General features: G+C 30.7%; 1 pseudogene; it reads left to right on the top strand.

Annotated features, from left to right (window-relative positions):
• The first annotated feature begins 10,865 nt into the window (after positions 1 to 10,865).
• On the top strand, positions 10,866 to 21,374 carry LOC111279428 (cysteine--tRNA ligase, chloroplastic/mitochondrial-like; annotated as a pseudogene).
• Positions 21,375 to 23,016: the final 1,642 nt, after the last annotated feature.

The raw sequence follows: 23,016 nt of genomic DNA, 5'->3' as shown, positions 1-23,016 counted from the left end.
GGTAAAAATGATTTTTAGAAATCTAAGTTTTGAAGGTAAAAACTTGACAAATTATCATAAATTGTTCAAAATTTTTTGGGTTTCAAATTCATGAATCCTACTTTAAAACTTCAATTCTCTTAGCCTACATATCATCTAAACAAACCAATCATACCAATAAAAAGTTCACATTTTATACTATCAAAAACACTTAAAGTTAATCAAATCAGCTACCAGAATAGAGAGTTTTGACGACCCAAAGTTGGGGTTTCAAAATTGTAAAAAATCCATTTTTAACAAATTTAAAAAATTCATATCTCCCTAAATACTCAACCATATGAGATGCCATTAGAAAGGTCTCAATGAGAGCTTTCCATAAATACCCAATACCTCATCAAAAAGTCATCGGAATGTTGTCAAAAGATTCAAAAAATTAAAAACCTTAATCTAATACTTAGGTTTTCTCCTAAAGACCAAAATTAAAGAGTTTAAAAGACAAGTCTTATGTCAAATCTTTAATTGTATGATTAAATTCTCAAATATCAGCCATTATCTTCTCTTCTTTATAGTCTCGTAGAATTTTCGTACTTCAAATTTTCTTGTAGAAACCATTGAAAGAAAATTGTCAAAGTTATTTTTTCTTTTATTATTTTTTCAAAGAAAGATATGGGCTGAGCCAACTAATAGGGTATGAATATTTGGGTTTGAGTATTACAATAATAACAAAATAAACTCTTATCAATGTTCACAATTACAGTTTATGATTGAATTTTTAAAAATTAATTATAACATAACACTCACGGCTCAATAAAAGGATTCCAGCCACATTACAAATGAACTCTAAGACTAAAGGTAATTTAGGCCACTTAACACCTATCATATAAAATATGAATAATTTAATCGAATTTTTTAATTTTATTTAAAAATAAATAGAAAATAGAAAATGCAATTTTTAAAAAAAGAAAATAGGTAAAAGAACTAAAAAATTACTTTATTTTATTTTTAATTTTGTAATTTACTTATTGATTTTAAAAGTAAAAAAAGGAAGATATATTTTCCTTAAAATACAAATACTAATATCTTTCAACTGTAAAGGATTTCAACTTTTGAAAATAACAAATATAAGCTTTTACCTTATATAGAATAATAGTTTTTATTTAATTTCCTAAATTATCTTTGAAGGCTCCCAACCTCACCAGCTACAATAATTTACTTTATATTTTATTGTAGAAGGTTATCATGTATCAAAACCTAATAATCTTCTTGATGTAGCAAACGTACATCGTCTGAATTAAAGTCAGTGGGTATATAAAATAATAGTTATATTTGATTTTTTTTACTTTATTTAAATTTGATTTAATTTTATATCTTTTGCACTTTTTTTTATCAACTTTTTTGGAAATAAAAAAAAAAAAAAAACTTTAACAAATTACATGCCTTGCACGTGCTGCATTTTTTTTGGCGCCAAAATAATAGCTTGAAATTAACTGTAATTACAGAAATAACCTCCATTGAAATTCCAAAGACGAGCTTAAAAAATTGATTCGTTATTTTCAGTTGAAATTCAAAACCAAAAAAAAAGAAAAAATTGGCGCCGAGAATAGAAAGAGCTCTTCTTGTCTCCTCCTCATCTTTACTCTGATCTAAACTGTTTGAGAATCTTTTATCTACAAACCGTATACCAAATCCCAGTGGTAGCTTTTCTGCTTTTAAAATTCATTTATGGTCAAAATCTTTTCTCTTCTAAATTTTGACAATATTTCGTTTAGGGTTTTATTCAATTCTTTTTCCAGCGATTATTAGAGTAATCTTTTGATTCAGAAGACAAGATCTAGCTGATTGGTGAAATAGGATAAAAAATTGAACCGGTATCTGGGGATTAGTTTATTGTCTGGAGGGATTTTTGTTTGCTTTCATGGTTTTTGCATTCTGATTATGTGCATGTGCTTGTTTATTGATTAAACATTTGAGAAAGGATTGCAATAAGGTTAGGTATCTCAGGATTGGTACAATGTTTGTTGACGATTGTAATTTTCTCCTCTTTGTTCTTTGTTTTGAATTCTGCATAACTTTATATTCTGATTGCTTGTGTTGAAATTAGTTCACTTAATCAGAAAATGATCTGGTTTAAGGTTGCCAGGATGTTAATGAATCAATGGTTGGTTCCTCTAAAACCCTTTTCTGTAGGGTTAAAAGTTGAATCTTTCTTTATTGGATAGGAGAAGATCTAACATCAGATGATCACAATAAGTCACAAAAGATGATAGTTGTCTTCCTTTGATATTTACTATTCAAATTACAGTCCAAGTGGAAATGCAACAAACTGAATCTGCACCAAGAGTAGGAATCAATGGAAGAGCTATTAAATGGTGCCAGTGAGTGAGGTAGTGAAAAGAATGACTCCAGCCACTAGTAAAGTGGAGAAGGTGAATGGTGTAAAGCAGGTTATAAATGGTGCTAGCATAGTTAGGAGCGATAATAGTCCTGCCTTACTGAAGACGCCTAAATTTAGAGTGTCTAAAGAACTTCCACCATTAGAGGAGTTGAAGGTTCTGCTTTCAGTTGGGCGAATGAGAATTATAGTACCTAGTACCTTGCAAAGGACTAAAGACGTTTGGCCTTTTGTTCTTTATTTACGTGTTCATGTTCTTTAGGACAGTGCAAAATGGGCATATGTGAAAGGCTTCATATAAGATAAGCAGGTCAGGTTAGCAGTCTGTTGAAACATATCCCTCCAATTATAGCTTGTAGAGTTGGATATCTGTTAGTTCTTACTTGACTAATATCCATAATCTCCATCTTTAATGTTTCTTTTGAAAAGTATTTTTTGTCTTGCTTCTGATTCTTATAGATTTTGTTTATCACGAGCAGATAAAGAGGAGGAGAAAGACTTCCCCATGGCTACGAGACCATGTATAGCAACTTTGTCCTACTTTTATTAAGCTTGGACAGTTATCTTCAACTAGGTCATATTTATGTTTAGTGAATTTGTGGATGAGCCTGCTAAATTGCTGGTACTGTTGCTTTCTTTCTCTTTAGTAATTCGGAAGAGGCTTTCTGTATTACATTATGCTTTAGGTATAGGGACGGCAACCAAGCCCGTCCCCGACGGGTTTCGGCCCGACCCGACCCCTATAGAGTCGGGTTTTTTTTTTGAATTTCGGGTTTCGGGTCGGGGTCGGGTCGGGTAAAATTAGATAATAGTCGGGGTCGGGTATGCCTAAAACCCGACCCTACCCGACCCGATATTATTAAAAAATTATTTTTTAATTAATTAATTAATTATTTATTTATATATATTTATATAATGATATTTTTAAATATTTATATTTAAAAAATAATATTTTATATTTTAAAAAATAATATTTTATTAATTTCGGGTTGGATCGGATTGGGTACGGTTTACATATTGTCGGGTCGGGTCGGGTTCGGGTATTAAAAAAATTCGGGTCGGGGTCGGGTTTGATAAACATAAAATCGGGTCGGGTTCGGGGCGAGCAAAACCCGCCCCGAACCTGACCCGATGCCATCCCTATTTAGGTACTGATAAAATTCTAGCATTCATGCTCCTCATTCAGTGGCGGATCCAGGATTTTAAGTTAGGAGCAAATTAAATAATAATTGTAATTTAAAAATTTTCACTTATGTTATTATATTATCGAAAATTATAAAAATTTTAAATAAAATGCTACGTTCTATAATATAACCATAAATAAAATGTACAAAAAATTTCAAGTACTGAAATAAAAAATTATATGTCCTGTGCTCATCCAACTGCAATCTAAATTATTTGTGGATTGGACAAAGTGAATGAAGCATTGAAAGCAATCTTCTGTATTGCTTGGAAATAAGAAACATTTGGGAAATCATTAATATTGGCTGCAACGAAAGGAATAAGGACTTTCAAACTGATCACTGGATCATGTACATGACTTATACTTGGAGTCTGGAGGCTCCCAATTTGCAGAGCCCTTCTCATCAGGTAACTTACACGAACTGAAGACATTTATCTTTAAAGGAGATAGTGATTGTTATATTTCAGTAGTCTTGGTCACATCAAAATTGCTAACAAACATAGGCATATATAAACTTGAATCAATTATGATATATGAATATAGTAAAAGTCGGTGCATATGCCATCAATGAATGAACATAAACAGGGAAATATTAGATAAAGAAATAAATCAAACAAACCATGCAAAAAAGGTAAAGAAGAAAAGAACAGAGAGGCATCAGATTTTGACGTGGAAAAACCCTTCCAAATGTTGGAAGGTGCACAGGTCATCCACTATTAGATAAATGGGCAAAGCAAAGGCCAGCCAATTTAATTTGCATTATGGAATGCAAGCTTTATGAGATATGGCATATATACTTGTTTTAGGCATGTATAACATACTATCATCACAAGTAGAAAATATGTTCCGAGTATCACTGATGTGCCTGACTCTTAGTAGACTATGATTTTAGTTTCAGTTTATTATTTGCATGCAACCAGGCCTAGAATTGTGAACTTTGGGCGATTGAGCCTCAACTGAAGTCTTTAAAGAAAGGGAGATGGATCAAGCAGCCATGTTTTCCTAATTAGGTAACTGTTACTTAAATATACGTTTGTTTACATTTAGATCCTATTTTGATTCTCATGAGGTAAAAAGTCACTCATTGATCTTTACACTTTCAACCTTATAACAAAATGCACTTTTCTATTAATGTTTTATTTGACAATGTGGTGAGAAGAATTCTCGTTATATCACAAATACATTTTATAATTGAATTCATAAAGTTTTAGTCATAAAATATATATATATATATCTATATTTTTCTATATTTATTATATTTTATTTTATTTAAATTTGATACAATTTTCCAGTTTTTTCCTTTCCTTTTCAGCAAGATTTTTGGAAATAAAAAAATTAACTGCTGCATGGCCCACACGTGCTGCATATGTTAATCGTTGCAAACTTTTGGCGCCAAAAGAACGGCTTAAATTTTAGTGTAATTACAGAAATAACCTCCTTATTGATACCTTTTTTTCAGTTGAAAATCAGATTCATAGAAAACCAAATGGCGCCAAGAACAGGAAGAGCTCTTCGATCGTCTCCTCCAAATTTTTACTCTGATCGAAAAGGTTTCAGAATCTCCGTCTCCAAAACGTATGCAAAAACTCAAAATCTCGGAGGTAACTTTTCTATTTTCTAAATCAATTTATGGTCAAAACCTTTTCTCTTACAAGTCATTAATTGTTTGAAAATCATTCATTGAGGGTTTCATTTAGGTTTTTGGAAGGATTATTACAGCAATTTTTCGATTCAGAAAACAAGATCTAGCTGATTGGTGAAATAGGAGAAAAAATTGAACTGGTATTTTTTGGCTTTCATGGTTTTTGCTTTTTATGAAGTTCTTTTGAAAGAAAGCACACATTCCTGCATTGTAAATATTCATACACTTCCAAACAAGTCATTGTTTGTTTGATTTCATTTCCTTTGCTGGAATTGTTCTTAAAGCAATGTTTTGATATTAGAGCACAAGAGCTATAGCTGATAGGCAACATTTGAGAAAGAATTGCAATAAGATTTGCCATCCCGGGATTGATACAACATTTGTTGACGGTTGTCATAAATCTATCTTCTGATTGCTTGTGTTGAAATTAGTTCACTTAATCAGAAAATCATCTGGTTTTAGGTTGGTAGGATCATGTCAATGAATCAATAGTTCATTCTTCTAAAACCCTCATTCTGTAGGGTTAAAGGTTGAATCTCTTTCTTTATAGGATAGGATGAGATCTAACATCAGGGTAATCACAATTAATCATGCAAGATAATAGTTATCTTCCTCTGATATTTACTATTCTAATTGTAGTCCAGAATCAAGATTAATTCATGGACTGAACAAAGTGAAAATATCAAAAGTAAAGCAAACTTGTTTCCATATGATCTCCCTTCAAGGATGCTTTGGTTGACATGTAATAAGCTTTACATGACTCACTAAGACTGTCCTAGTTATACTATCCCCTGCATTTCCAAAATCAGAAGGAGTCATAATGGGCCAAAGGAAGGAACAAAGTGACTTTTTTTTTTTTTTGGATAAATAATTTGTATTATTAATCCATAAGTAAAAGTCTACACAAAGAATAAAGTCTGAGTAATCGAAATACAAAAAAATTTCAAATACAGAGGTGAACAAAAAATATATCATTGAAACCAAAAGAGTGAAGTGGATGTGGTCTTCCCAATAACGGGATGACTGATGATTTTTAATTTGACAACCTTAATGATTTGATGTACCAAGGAAGCAGAAAGAGAGGCAGGGGATCCATGCTTCCTTTTGTTTCTCTCTCTCCAAATATAATAAATGAAAGCTGACCATGCTAACTTAAGGGCTAAAGTATCTAAAATTTTGTCCTTTAGGTGGCTGATTGCTCATCGAAGCTCAGAATCCCAATCACCTGAGGATCTGCTGAGGTTTGCTGTTTGCAGAACATCAGACCAGATTTTATTTGAGTAAGGGCATGAGAAAAATATATGATTTCTGCTCTCATCAAACTGGTTACACAAATAACAAGTTGTGGATTGCAAGAAAATACCCCAATTCTTGAGTCTGGAGAGAGTTGGCAGTCTGTCAAGAATGCAAAGCCATGAAATAAAAGCATGCTTTGGGATATGATATGAGGACCAAAGGAGTTGGTGCCAAGGAACTTTACTTTGTTTATGCCTCAAGTGGTTCCAAGTCTCATAAATAGAAAATTTACCTAATTTTGAAGCTAACCAGTTGGGAAAGTCAGATTTCTAAGAATCAAGAAAAAGAATGCCTTCAACACCCGCTTGTACATCTTGAAAGATGAGTGAGCGAGTTCGAGGCCATTGCCAGGAATTGTTTTTAATGATGACCTCAACTTTTGCCTCCTTGGAGAAGCCAGTAGCAAACTTGATGCTGTTGGAGTAAATAGTTAGGAGAGTGGCCCGGGGATGCCAGTTGTCAATCCGAAAATAGGTTCTGCAATCATTACCAATGATATGTTTGATGAGAGGAAAGGCCATTTTCCTGGGATTGAGAATTTTCTTCCAAGTCCGGCTAGAAGAATTTGGTTGGGTGAGCATCCAAAAATTCCTATCCTAGACAAGATAGGTGTGAACCCATGCTACCCAGATAGAACATGATTGGCAATAAGGAGACTGTTACTATTGGAGAGGCCTGTGCAAATCCAATAAATAGGTTTGGCATCTATTCAGCGTTAGTAATTGGGCAGATCCAATTTGGTCGATAGGTCAAGTCAATAACTGCCACCCTTACTTTATTTGAATTCAACCTTAATTTACTCCGAGTAAGGTTTGGACTGGATTTGGTATGGTGTTGGATCGGTGATTCTGAAATTGTAGGATTGTCTTCACCAATGAAGACATAATTCACACTCCGAGCCTCTTCCTCTATTCAAAGTCATAGTCTCCATTACAAACATGACATGCAGGCATCATCTTATGACTCTTAAGAATGACACTAGAGCTTCTATATCAAGGCTACAAACAGTGATATGTCAATAAAGAACATCAAGCAAACCTGCTTCCAAAGCCGCTTAAAACTTTTGAGCAAGAAATTGGATTTGCCATCTCTAAGCATCATGTCAAATGCAAAATAAGCTCCATGTCGCTCCAACTTAATCAGCTGTTTGATCATTACACACTAATACTACTTGCACTAAAATATGTCCATTGAGTGGTGTGTTTTATACTGAGTTCATTTGTGTTTATTTTCAGGTTAATCAATCTAATGGTTGTTGCGCCTACCATTGCTACGGTTGGATATCCTGTTTACATTTATGGTTTCCCACTAGTTGGGACATGTTTTAAGATTTGTGCTATGCAGATATTGTTGGTTATTATTTTTTTTCTCTTGCAAGTTTTTGAGACTCATTTTACAGTTTGCAAGTTTTAGGTCCTAATTATTGTTGATCATTTTATTGCTGGCTGAATGCCTAAATAATTAAAATCTGGATATTCCTCTGTTACTGGTTTGTTATAAAAAAATCTGAAAATGTTTCCATGTTTGCGGTATCTTCATAAGATATCTGGTCTTGGCCATCTCATATATAATCTATGAGGTAAGTTTTTCATTACAGAGTAGTCGCATCATTATTCCATGTGGTTTTTTTTAGCTTTTTGGTGCACATTTTATAATGTTGTTCACATATCATTTGTGACCATGATCTGGCTTTTTTTACTAACTACCAGGTTCCTTTGGGCCTTGGAATCACAGAGGCAGCTGCTTTCCTTCTCACTGAAGCAGGAGCGTATAGCTATAAAAGCTGTGCTACCAAGTACCAACCTCAAATATAATAAATGAGCACTGCAGAAAATATGTTTCCAGGATGAAGCTCTGTCGAGTTGATACATCTCATCCATTGAAATCTCCCCCATGGCCTAGGTTTCCTTATCCATTACAATGGGGAACTCCTGTCTTCCACTGGAAAATGGCCCTTGTCATGTGTGTGGTCTCAATAATTGCCTCAGTAGATTTGGTTAGTTTCCTATCATCTATAACAATCATACATACACTGTAGATTCATAATCTTGTTGCAATTTGAACATAAAAAATTCTAATTTTCTTCCGAAATTGCTAGTCCAAGTACGATATACTGCTGGATTTTGCCATACCTTAGTAACAAGGATGCTTGACATAGAAATCGATTTTCTTGCTTGTATGGCAGTGGATTCCTACTATTTGGATACAAAAAATCTTTCTCTTTATGTTCTACTCTTCTGTTTGACATGGCTTTCAGAATACTATGTCATTTACTTGACATTTACTTGAGCTTTGACTTGCTTGACTGCAGACCATTCCTTTGAAGACAAATTTGTGAATTGTACAAAGTGAATGAAGCCATCTTCAGTATTGCTTGGGAATAAGAAATATTGGGGGAAGCATTAATATTGGCTGTAAAGAAAGGAATATGGACTTTAAGAACTCAGAAGTGCTCACTGGATGATAACAACTGTGCAATGATCAATTTGCAGAGTCCTTCTCATCAGGTAGCTTGCACAAACTGAAGACTTCTATTATTAATGGAGATATCGATTATTATATTTCAGTAGTCTTGGTCACATTAAAATGGCTAACAAACATAGGCATATATAAACTTGAAGCAATTACGATATATGAATATAATAAAAGTTGGTGCATATGCCATCAATGAATGAACATAAACAGGGAAATATTAGGCAAAGAAATAAATCAAGTAAACCATGCACAAAAATAAAGAAGCAAAGAACAGAGAGGCATCAGATTTTTACGTGGAAAAACCCTTCCAAGTGTTGGAAGGGAAATAAAAAACCACGGGCAAAGCAAAGGCCATCCACTATTAGATAAATGGGTACATAGTTTTGTGTCTTTGTTTGCGTAAACTTAAAAGACTACTGATGATCAGTAGCTCTGTTTTCTAATAAACCACCAGAAAATATGAATACAACTCTGGCTCTACTTAAATGACTGAAGTTCATCAACATCAGGCCATCCATCCAGGTTCAGGTATGCATCAGTATTTTCACCCGTAAGATCTTCAGGAACGATGTGATCAGCAAAATCAGGAAAGCTGGTACTGGTCATGGTATGCACCCCGTTTACCTCCTCCATACTTGGAACAGCAATCGCTTCATCTTTGATCTCTTCAATAATGTAGTCATCTACATTTAGGCAAGTATTAACATATTCACCTGGAAGCTCATCAGGACCAAAGGTATAAGCAAAATCAAGAGGGATGATACTGGTCATGGTCTGCATTCTGCTCGGATCATAAGGTTCTGGATGTCTTTCGTTTAGATTCCCTTGATGATCAACAAAAACTCTCTTCATAGTTGAAGCTGACGCCTCTTCATCGTTAACCTCAAGCGATTTACGCTTCTTGTTCTTGGGTTCTTCTTCGTCTTCTCCACGATCAGCAACATCTTTATTCTTAATCTCACAAATGACATAATCACTGAAACCTTCATCCATTAACGAATACTCATGCATAATCCAGTTGCCATTGCCTTGGCTTGACTTTTCTTTCTTGCATGTAAACGTGAAGTATTTGTCCAACCCTAACAGCTGACCACTTGCATTCCTTACTTCTTTGGTGTTTCGGCCAAGCCAACATCCGCATCCCGCAGTCCTATCAATCCTCGATTTACTCTTTTTCTTCAACTTGGTGAAAACCCAGAAAGATTTTTTTTCATCTTTGTTGAAAAGATTCCAAGGCTCTTTGTTTTCTCCATAAATATCACCCTCAGTAAAAATATTACAAGATAATGGTTCTCCATGGATGGCTGGTCGGAGGTAGTAGACGAAAATCTCTTCTTTGGTGGGTAGAAATCTGAAGCCGGGAGGTGTTGCAAACTCTGATGAAACGATTAACATGGTTACCATAAAATGATTGAATAAATTTACGTATTAATTTAGTTTCCTAAACCCATAGATATAGATTTTGATGTGTCACTGTCAGTCTCAAGTGTTTTAGTCCCAAGTGTTTTAGGTTTTATTTTTTGCCGCCGGATATTTTGCCGATATAAAAAATAAATATATAATTTAATTTTTTTCTATGCCCAAAGAATATATACTTGAAATAATAAAAATAGACTTATTGCGTCAAATATATTTATAAAAAACAAAAAGTGTTCATCGCATTGGCTTAGCAGAAATTTTCAAAAAACTTTGAAAAATAAAAAAAGCATATATACATGGTGAAAATTTTATTGTGATTATTCCACAATTTTAAGTCCTAACATCATCACCTATACACAACCAGCAGAAATCAAGTATAACGAGTCCTAGAAATTATCCTTTGCTCGGAGGATGACATGACACCCAAGACTTCTGCCTCGCTGGAATATCTAATTTTTGCCTGATTTATGTACTAGATTATGGCCATTATCTGGGCAGAAATAGAAGACAATCGAACTGGGAAGCCTGTGGACTCAAGGAAGAAAAATCCCTCCAATTTTGCAATATGGAGGCAAGCTTTATGCGATATGGCATATATATCTGTGTCAGGCATGCACAATATACTATCATCGCAAGTAGAAAATATGTTTGAGTATCACTAATGTGCCTAACTACTCTTAATAGACTGTGATTGTAGTTTTAGTTTGTTATTTGCATGCAACCAGGCCTGCATGAATTGTTAACTTTAGGCGATTGAGCCTCAGCTGAAGTTGTTAAAGAGTGGGATGGATCAAGCAGCTCATGTTTTCCCAAATGGTACTGTTAAAAAAGTTTGATGCCATTGAGGTACTAAATAAGTAAATATTACATAAATATTAATTTTTTCTTGTTTTTCTTTTAAGTTTCAGTTTTGCAAAGTAGAAACATCCTTAAAGCTCATTATTAAATTTTTTTGGTAGTACATGTTTAAGAATTGCAATCGACTTCTGATTCAATTTAGCCTACATTTTCTACATATGGTTGCTAGCAAGCAAGTTGGCTTTGTTATTGTTTTTCAACGTGACGGCGTATTGTTTCCTTAAAATATATTTTGAATATTTTTGCAGTCCACAAAAGAAAGGGAGCCTTTTAGGAGAGTCCATGGGGGCCTGGAAGACCTGCATGGGATATTGAGTGCAGTGCCCTACGTGCTGCTTATTTGGGTTACTCTTTTGATCTACTTGGTGGAGGTATGGTCCTCGTGTAACCTCACCACGAAAATGAAATTGTTCAAAGTTATTCAGCATGTAAACAGAGTAATATAAGCTACTGGATACACAATAGCTTTGTCATTGTTGACTCTGAGAAAATGTCCAAATCGCCGGGAAACTTCTTCACATTTGGCAGGTTTGCTGTGATCTCTTTTAACACTTATTATTTTAATTTGAGTAGTCAATAACTTTTCTAGGATTCATACGTTGCTAACCTTTTTACTGCTTCTCAGGTTAAAGATATTTGCCATCCACTGGCTTTGAGGTTTTTCTTAATGAGGAACTACTATCGATCTCCAATCAACTATTCTGATGTCCTACTTGAAAGTGCTTCAGAATGTATTTTCTACATCCATCAGGTGTCTCTCCCTCACTCGATGTGTTGTGTGGGTGCGTTCAAGTCCACAAATATTAGGGTGTACAAATTGTTGGACCAATAGACCTTGTCAATCACATTCCTTTCCACCGTGGTTTTATTGCAGTCTTTGAGTTTCTGATATAGGTTTTACGATTGGACGCACATAAATTTCAGAATTCAAACAGGCATCAACGTAAAACTGATGTTGAATGATTTGCAACAATAGGCATCACGTAGAAATAAAACTGGGAATTAGTTCAGCTTCTTTGATATAATATGTTTCATGGTGAAAGCATAGACACTTTGAATGTCATCAACAAGTTCCATGATGACTCTTTGGTTTCCATGTCTGATGATCTCCACAGTCCAGTTGTTTTGGCAGAATTATCTGACTCACTGAAGACCATCAATAATCTGCTACATACTCGTAAGGTATCAGGTTTTAAAATGATTGATTAGCCTTTTTTATTTAACTTCAAAAGGCTGCTTTGTTGTTTGACCATAAGTAAAGCATGGTTATGAACATATGGAATCATTAATCACTCGTTTTCAACCCGAACCCCATTCCAAGGACGGATGGAAGCCTCCATTGTTGATGAATCCATAGTGAATTTTTTTTTTCATATGTTGATTGCTTCTGCATTAGGGTCATTTTTGGTCACTAAAAGTACAAGTGGGGTTATTTTGTGATCTTCGTTTCTTTTATAACTGATATCCTTTCAGGGGAAGAAGCAGACTATAGAATTGATGGCTGCTCTAGAAAAGATAATTCGGAATGTTCCAAGTGTCCTGGGGGTGATGCCCACAAGTTACTCCGAGGTGAAGACTTGATGCCACGTATTGCTCTCTATTACATGTTTCAGACTTACAGTTAGAATTTTTTGTTTATATCAAGTTATTTTTTGAGATATGATCTGATTTTCTTTATCATAATCTACAAACCTCGCTGTTCAATCAATTTGCCTTTTAACCTGGAAGTTATCGAAGCAACTCCCTTATGTTGTTATATGCTTTTGGTCTATATTTGGTTCCCAGTTAAACTTGCAGGCACTGCAGCAGTCAAGAGAAATGGCACAGAAGCTGGCGAAGTTTACAGAACATCAAATCTGGAAAAAAATTGAGGAAAGACTTAAGGCAAGAGAGAACAAAGAGTATGAAAAATCAGATGCATTTAGAAAAGCTTTAGCTGTTATAGGAATCTCTCTTAAGGACTCTCCAACCGGCACAAGCTGGAGACCAGCTATTCCGCTTCCACTGCAAGTGGCTGCAACCCGAATGAGTTTCGGTGTCCACCTACCTTGTCTCCAAATTTTTGCTGTATCTTATAACTCTAAGCCTTTATTTAAGCTAGTGGGGTCACTTGACCCGTGCCAAATCAAGCCAATTGAAAATTGTTTATTTAGATTTTTTCTAATTTCATTTTAAAAATAAGTGAGCAAATAAAATATATTATTTTGAAAGGAAATTTAGAAAAAAAAATTAAAAATTACTTTATTTTTTTAGAGAGTTAAGACGTGGGTAACTAATAATAATAATATCATCTATATATAAAACTGTAAACTCTAAAACTATTAAAAGTGAATAATATAAATACCCTTATAAATTTTAAGAAACAAGAAATTTACCTTTAAATTTTTAGTAATTTTTATTTATGTATTAAAGATTATTTTCTATTAAATATATGGCATTTATTAGTTAATTATTTAAATTAATCCAAAAGTGTTAAAAGTGAATAACATAAATATTCTTATGAATTTTAAAAAATAACAAATTTACGTTTGAATTTTATAGCATTTATTTATTTATTTAATAAAGATTATTTGTCATTAAATATATTTTTTATTCGTTAGTTATTTAAATTTAAATCAATTAAAAATTTACTAATAGAATTTATATCAAATTAACTACATTAAAAATTTATTTGTGGGATATAGTGGATGTGTTGTCGAAAATTAACCTAAATTTACTCTCTTTTTTTTGTAGGATTTTTTTTTGTTCAATCTCATAAGTAATAATTCAATTAAATTCATATAAACACATTTCTCATCCTACAACTATGGCATACTATCAATCCCTTTTAAATTTCTAGCATTTTTTATTTATGTATTAAAGATTATTTTTCATTAAATATATAGCATTTATTAGATAATTATTTGAATTAATCCAAAAGTGTTAAAAGTGAATTGCATAAACATCCTTATGAATTTTAAAAAATAACAAATTTACCTTTAAATTTTTAGCATTTATTTATTTAATAAAGATTATTTGTCATTAAATATATAGCTTTTTATTCATTAGTTATTTACATTTAAATCAATTAAAATTTTACTAAATAGAATTTATATCAAATTAAACTTCATTAAAAATTTATTTGTGGGATATGGTGGATGTGTTGTCGAAAATTAACCCAAATTTACTCTTTTCTTTTTTTTTGTATGATTATTTTTTGTTTAATTTCACAAGTAATAATTCAATTAAATTCATATAAAACACTTTTCTCATCCTATGAGTTATTGGATATTATGAGTCCGTGATATTAAACAAAACATAAATAAAATCTTTCCTTTGTTGCTCAATTAGTCATTATTTTAATCTAAATTATTATATCATATTTATGCCCTAAAAACGTTTAATTTTATCTTAAGTAAAACATATAATTTTTCTTTTTCAATGTACAACTTAATTTACTCTTTATCTTCTTTAATAGTACATATCATGAGTCCTTAAATATATTTATATTTTTTATTTATTTAATTTAGATAAATTAAAATTAAAGTTCATACAAAATTATTAATTAAATTATCAAAAAAATTATTGAGAAAAAGTAATATATGTGTTGTGGTAATTTTGTATGTTAGATTTTTTTTTAATTATAAATATATATTTATATGTTTAATGATTACAATGGTTGATTTATTTTACTGTAATATTTCTAATCACTCTATGCAATTACGTCTTAACGTTACAATGCCTAAATAAATCTTTGCTTTATGAATATAATCTCTCATACATGTGAATTGTTACTAAACTTAAATTTTATTTTCTTCTATAGATTGATTCTATATTACATCCAAGTTAATTTTAGTCAATCTTTTTTTTATTTTTAATATTAAATATTTTGTACTTAATATATTTTTATGAAACCATAGTCAATATTGTTAAGAAACATTAATCTTGAAGAAGAAAAATTATCTGATATAATGTTAGTTGAGTTTTTTTTTTTTTAAATTCTACAAATGGGTTAAAAAATTAACACATTACTCACTTATTTTTTCAATTAGGTTTTTGTTTTTTTAATATCACTCATTTATTTTTTGTAATTGGCCTTTTTTAATATACTCTGAAGCTTAAAAGGTGTGTGTTACGCTACTGATTTAAATTGTGAAATTTAAAAACTCTACTATTAATATATTTTATAATTTTCCTTTGAATAATATAAATTTATTTTTTTCAATTAAGAATGCTCTAGAATATTTTTGTATTTTGATAGCGAAAAATATTTTAATCACATGATTAATTATGTATGTTTGTTGAATAATCAAAGCTTTGTTAGTTTTATAACCAATTATTATATTCTTTGAATCAATAATGTTATAGTTTATTTTTCATTATTTGTTTATATTCTTTAAGTATATGATTATTAATTTGTACTCTGATCATGAAAGCATCTGTTTAATAATTATTTGTACTTTATGAGTGCGTTTATTATAGATAAATACATGTATCATTTATATAAATATACGTATCATCTATGATATATACATATAAAAGTGTGAACTCTAAATAATATTAAATTTGATTTTTTAATTTGTTACACTCCTATTAATAACACACTACATGCCAATCATGCATGTCCAACCAATTATTCAATTCATAAAGAAAAGAAGACTTACAATTAAACTCATTGCTGCATGATAAAAAATTTGAAGTATGAAGATGTGTAAAATATGTTTATTTATATAATCTTACAATTAAGATCAGAAATTAATTTAGTTAATAATGTTAAATTATATATATACAAAAATAAAACAAATAAGTCAACTAATATTTCATATATATTGTAAAATTATTAAATTAGTCTTTTTATTACTTAATGGGTCGATGTATCATAATATATATGAAAATTATTAAAAAAAATAAAGGTGTTGGATGACAAATGATAACGTAACCTTTAATTTTATTTCTCTTAATGTGTAAAAAGTGCTCCACTTGAAATTTAGCCAACTTTACAATAAAAAGATTTACTTAAATTTTAGCTAAATATTTAGAATACTAACAAACATAATGTAATATCCCTAAAAAAAAAAAAAAAAGACTATTTCAAGTATTTTTATAAGTAGAGGGACTCTTTAATAAAGACTGAAAAAAGTAGAAGACTATTAATAAATAACCCGACTTTTATTAATAGGGTTAACTTATTCAGTTTTCAATTGATGACTAATTGAAAGAAAAATACAAACTTATTTTCTCTCTGTTTCTTATACGAAAAAGATAAATTAAAGGATTCCCAGTAAAGTGAAAGAACAAATCTACAAGGAGAATTGTCTGTTGGAGGTAAGTAAATAATCTTTTTTAATTTTGGAATATTGATTGTTAAATCTTAAGGTGTAAATTATAATCAAGAAACCCTAAAATTTTAAGGTTTCCATTATCCCTCTTCAGGCAGATGATTTAGGCTTTAATTAGGGTCAAATTAAGTGTTGAGAAAGTTGGTAATGTGAATTTATTACTGAAACATAAATTTGATAGGAATAGAAAGGAAAATTTTTGTTTCGTATAAATCTCGATATAAACCCTGTGTTTGCAATAATAGATTAAGGTTATATTCTGTATTAAAGGATTAAATACTGCTATGATTGTTACACATCATTGGAAAGTATATTGAATCTACTTTCTAATGAAAGAAATGGGAGTTGAATTTGAGTTTTCTATTAAGAGTTATCTAATTTTTACCTAAAGATATGCAGGCTGCCTAGTAGCAGTAGTACAGAGAAATTATGAAATTCTTCTTAATTTTTATACAAGGACTTACAGGTTAAGCCATATATATTTGGAAAGCTTATTGAGTCTACTTTCCAATGAAATAAGCAGAATTGAATTTGGAGTTTCCTATGAATAAATATGTAATTTTTATGAGAAGGTACACAGGATGTCTGGCAGTAGCATATGACGTAGATTTCAAAAATTGTTATAATTAATTCACAAGGAATCATGAGATGCGCCATACATGGTTAGAAAGCTTATCGAGTCTAGTTTCTAACGCATTAAAAATATTTTAATTCTGAATTGGATATCTTGAGATATGGTCATTTAAGTGAAAGTAGTACAGGCTGCCAGAATTAGTAACTTAAGTTAACCCTTGTGTAACTTAGTTGATTTTTTGTATAAATGGTCTCAAAAAGGGTTGATTAAATTCTGATGTGTTGAAATGATCTTGAATAGGCCATTAATTATTTTGGAAAAAAACTAAGTGGTAGATTGAAAAGAGGTAAGTAGAATCTCACACACTTTGTTTGTTTTCGAAACTATGTATATATGTATGTTTCTAAATAAACGAATATTTTATTTCATTATTTTCGATGCATGAAAATAGGATCAAGTATATAATTATTTTATGTTTCTCTATATAAATGATAGATCATGCTTATGAATGAAATAAGAAAATGATTTATGTTTAAAAAATGATTTTATGATGGCTACGTTTTTACATCCTTGGGAAGTAAGATCATCGATACCAAAACTAGTTCTACGACCCTGGTTAATGGGTTATAGTAGTTAACATAGACATGATCATACGGCCCTGCTAATGAGTTATAATAGTTAATATAAGGCCTTGGCTAGTGGGTTATAATAGTTAGCAATGATCATGAGAATGAAATTGTCAATATGGCCAATGTCACAGGTTATAACAGTGATCATAGCTAATGATAAACGATTGATAATGATGCTTTATGATGATGATGATTTTAATGATTGATCCATGATTTGGTTTGATTATGATATTTGAATGATAGCATATTTTGTAATGATTTATGAAGTGATATATTTTGACATTGATTTATGAATTTATGAAATATTTGACAAAACGATGATCTTGAAATGTTTTGACATTATGATTTGATGAATGTTTTGAATGATCTATACAATACGTATGAAAATAATGCTTGATCTGATAAGGTGTGTAAGCCTATACTTGCTGAGCTATGATTTGCTCATTTTCCTTTTACTTTTTCTTTACAGATGAGTAAATAATAAGTTTGCTTAGTTTTATGAAAAGCTAGAAGATCAAATGGGAAAGATTACTTAGTCATCGGAGAAAATGTTGGCTAATGAGACCTTATGAGATGGTTTTGTATTTTATATGGTTTGTATTTAGATATATAAAGATATATCATTAGTTGGATTAAAGATATGAATTTTACTTGACAGACTATATCAGTTTATTGAAAAATTTTAAAATGATTAAGAAAAAAGGCTTCGTATTACTTTGGTATTTACTTCAAGGTAATATGATCGTGTTGCATCTTAGTCTAGAGGCGTGATAAAAAGTGATATCAGAGTTTATGATCTTTGAAGAATTTTTAAAAGTTAGACTATGGTGAGATTTTCTTTAAAAGCCTAAGTTATGTTTCTTGAAGATTTTCTAAGAGTTCAAGTTATGATCTTTAAACTTTGTGAGATGTTAAAGAGCTTATAGTATGATATTGAAAATTTTCTAAGAACTATGATTATGATCTTTGGAGATTTTCAAGAAGTTAAATTATGATAATTAGATTGATAATGATTTTCAAAAAAAGTAGCTTATGATTCTTGGATTGAAATAGATGTTCTATGAGCATGGTTATGATTTATATATTATGTGAAGATTTTTAAGAACTTAGATGATGACATTTGGATAATGTGATGATTTTTTAAGGATATAACTTTGATCCATAGAGTATAGTGGTTATTATAAGTAAATGATTTGGTAAATTTTGGAGTAGTTAAAGTTTCAATGAATTTTGAGGAATCAATGATTCAATGAATTTTTGGTGTAACTATTTTTGCTGATATCTACATATTGCTTTTAGATCTTATAGTTAAGAGAAAGTGTAATTACTTTGATATCGTTCGATTTTATAAGTTGAAGAGATTTTCGATGCAACTTATAATGAGACATATTTTATGAGTTAAAGGATTATTCAAGAGAATGATTTGATCATTGGAAATCCTATGGGTTAGAGGAAAAGACCTTCGACTTAATTAGGTTTTAAAATTATTTGATAAGTGTTAAGTGAATCCTTGATCATGGATTAAGACTAAAATAGGAGTGTACATTGTTTGAATTAAAAGTATAGAATATTAGAGTTGGAATGAAATGATATGTTGAAATTTTGAAGTAATTATTTATGAATTATAGTGTTTGAGAATTTATTTTGATGGATTTAGTCCAAAATAATATAATTGTGGTAAATAGTTTTATATTCGTAAAAAAAGATATTCACTTGATTTGATTCTGCATTTTTATTGAGAAAGTATTTAAGGTTTGATTATGCAAGTTGGACGTTTGTATAATTAATTTGAAGTTTGATCATTAAATTCCTATTTGGGGTGTACTAATTTTTTTTTAATGGCTAAAGTGATTAATTTGTGGTTATAGTTTCTAATTAAAGTATACTATTGGATTCCTTTGAATTTTATATTTATGGAGAACATTGCCTATTATGGTACAAAGTTGTGTACTTAGCAAGGAATTAAATTTGTGGATAAAAATTAAAATTGTGGTTATCTAGATGATTTAGTAAGGAAATTAGTTTTGAAAGAGTAATCAATTTATAAAAAATATATATGTTTTGGCTAAGAATGATTGTTTGAAATCTTACAAGGGTAAAAGATTAGTTGAAATCTTACAAGTGATGATGTTGTGTACTTGGTGATGCTGAGCAAGTATTCGATTTTAGAGAAGTTTGAAAGAACTTCCAAAATAATGTGATGCATTTGGTTGTTGTTTATAACTATATTTTGGGCACAAATTCAAGTACTTGGAGTTTTTATTGTTTAAATTCCACAAGTTTTACTTATGGATTATGATGCATAGGTTTTGAATTTGACTTGGAGATGATAGCAATATAGTTAGTAAAAATATATTTGAGATATTATAATGTTTGTGGGGATTATGAAGAATCAATTGTTATATGATAATTGGTCTATTAAATTGAATGAACAATATTCGAAATTGGAGACAACATAGGTAACCAAAGATTTATGTTTGAATTTACATGGTGTAAATTTATGGATATGATCTATTGCGTTGATTTCATATATTTTATAATGGTTAATTGATAGAAAATTTCATATTGTTGGTAGAAAAGAAGAGAAAATTAAAGTATTATGTGATATCTTTTTGGTGACTAAATGATTTATTGATATTATTATTCAAGGTTATTATGGTTATGAACACATGGTGTGAAGCAGATTACAGGAATTTTTTTGACACATGCTTTTCTTGTTACAAAACAAAGTTATAAAAGTTAATTTGTTATAATTTTATCGAAAGAAAATATCAGAGTGCACAGTAGGAGCTTGATTTGTTTTAAGTTCTGAATTTTTATACTATTGTTAATGGAGAAAGTCATGAATCTTTAATAAATAAGGACTAACAGATTTTGGGTAAAAATATTTAGTGTTCCTTTTATGTTTTTTAGGCTTTATCATTGATTGACATTCTTTTAAGAAGTGCTTATGTCATAACTTGAAGAGAAATATTTTCTAACGATAATCATAAGACAAATATTCAATGATTCATTTTGAGGTTTTGTATAGAAATATATTTAAGTCTTAGACTTATTGGGATAAGGACAAAGAAGAAAAACTTTTATTTCTTGAATTTATGGATCAAATGGTTGATGACTTTTAGTTCATTAAAGAATGGTTTGCGGCCAGAGTTTAAACTTCATGAGGATGGCATATTACGTTTTAGGAATAGGTTGTGTGTACCAAATGATTTTGAGCTAAAATGAGAGATCTTGAAGGAAGCACATGAGTCTTAATTTACTATACATCTTGGAGGCACTAAGATGTATAAAGATTTGAAAGAAAATTTTTGGTGGAATAACATGAAACATGAAATAGCTCAGTTTGTGTCCCAATGTCTAGTGTGTCAGCAAGTTAAAACTGCACACCAAAGACCATCAGGGTTATTACAACCTTTAGAGATACCGGAATGGAACTGGGAGCACATCTCTGTGGATTTTGTGATGGGATTGCCTAGGTCATCGAAAGAGAATAATGCAGTGTGGGTAGTTATTGATAAACTCACTAAATCAGCTCATTTTCTATCTATCAAGTCGACTACTCCACTTGATAAACTAGCACAATTGTACATGGATGAAATTGTCTGATTGAATGGAGTTCCAGTGAGTATTATGTCAGATAGAGATTCTAGAATTGTCTTTAAGTTTTGGATAAGCTTGCAGCAAATTATGGGGACAAATTTGAAATTGAGAACAACCTTTCACCCTCAAACGGATGAGCAAACAAAGAGAACAAATCAGATTCTGAAAGATATGCTTCGAGCATGTGCGATCGATTTAAAAGGTAGTTGGGATGATTACTTACCTTTAGCAGAGTTCACTTATAATAATAGTTACCAACCTAGCATTGGGATGGCTCCTTTTGAAGCTTTGTATGATAGAAAGTGTAGATCCCCTTTATGTTAGGATGATGTTGGGAAAAGAAAACTTTTGAGGCTAAAAATAGTGCAACTGACTGTAGAAAAGATCAAGGTGATTAATGAGAGACTTAAAGTAGTACAAGATCATCAAAGGAGTTAGGCAGATAAAAAGAAAAAGGAGTTTGAATTTCAACAAAGAGATTATGTCTTTTTAAAGGTGTCACCCATAAAAAGTGTTATATGGTTTGAGCGAGAAAAGTTAATCCCACGTTATATAGGACTGTTTGAAATTCTCAATAAGGTGGGAGAAGTTGCATATAGGATAGCTTTGCCACCTCAACTATCAGGTGTGCACAATTTTTTCATGTATCCATGTTAAGAAAATATGTCTCTGACCTAAGTCATGTGGTAGAATATGAACTTTTAGAAGTTCAAGAAGATTTAAAATACTTGAAATATCCTATTTGAAGAATTGATCAAAAAGAGCAAGTTTTAAGGCAAAGAACTATTCCCTTTATAAAAGTTCAATGGAGCAATCATACACAAAGTTAAGCAATTTGGAAAATGTTAGATGATATGAAGAAACAACATCTTCAATTATTCAAAAATGAAGTTATATCAAGTTTCGAGGATAAAACTTTTTATAAGTTAGGGAAAATGTAATATTCTTAAAAGAAAAGACTATTTCAATTATTTTTATAAGTGAAAGGACTCTTTAATAAAGACTGAGAAATGTAGATGACCTATTAACAAATAACCTAATTTTTATTAATAGGGTTAACTTATTCAGTTTTCAGTTGACGACTAATTGAAAAAAAAATACAAACTTATTTTCTCTCTATTTCTTATACAAAAAAGATAAATTGAAGAATTCCAAGTGAAGGGAAAGAACAAATCTACAAGGAGAATTATCTGTCAGATGTGAGTAAATAATCTTTTTCAATTTTGAAGTATTAATTACTAAGTCTTGAAATATAAATTATAATCGAGAAACCTTAAAATTTTAGGGTTTTCATTATCCCTCTTTGGGCAGATGATTTAGGCTTTAATTAGGGTCAAATTAAGTGTTGAGAAAGTTGGTAATGTGATTTACTGCTGAAACAGAAATTTGATAGGAATAGAAAGAAAAATTTTTGTTTCGTATGAATCTTGATATGAATCATATGTTTGCAATAATAGATTAAGGTTATATTCTGTATTAAATGTTTAAATACTGCTATGATTGTTATATATCATTGGAAAACATATTGAATCTACTTTCTAATGAAATAAACAGGAGTTGAATTCGAGTTTCTTATGAAGAGTTATCTAATTTGTACCTAAGGATGTGCAGGCAGCCTAGTAGCAGCAGTAGGGAGGAATTACGAAAT

This window comes from Durio zibethinus, chromosome 27 (assembly GCF_047325235.1).
Source record: "Durio zibethinus cultivar Kanyao isolate XHJ-2024 chromosome 27, ASM4732523v1, whole genome shotgun sequence".
NCBI classification, from domain to species: Eukaryota; Viridiplantae; Streptophyta; class Magnoliopsida; order Malvales; family Malvaceae; genus Durio; species Durio zibethinus.
The sequence above is the reverse complement of the archived record's forward strand: the minus strand, read 5'-3'. Positions and strand labels throughout refer to the sequence as shown.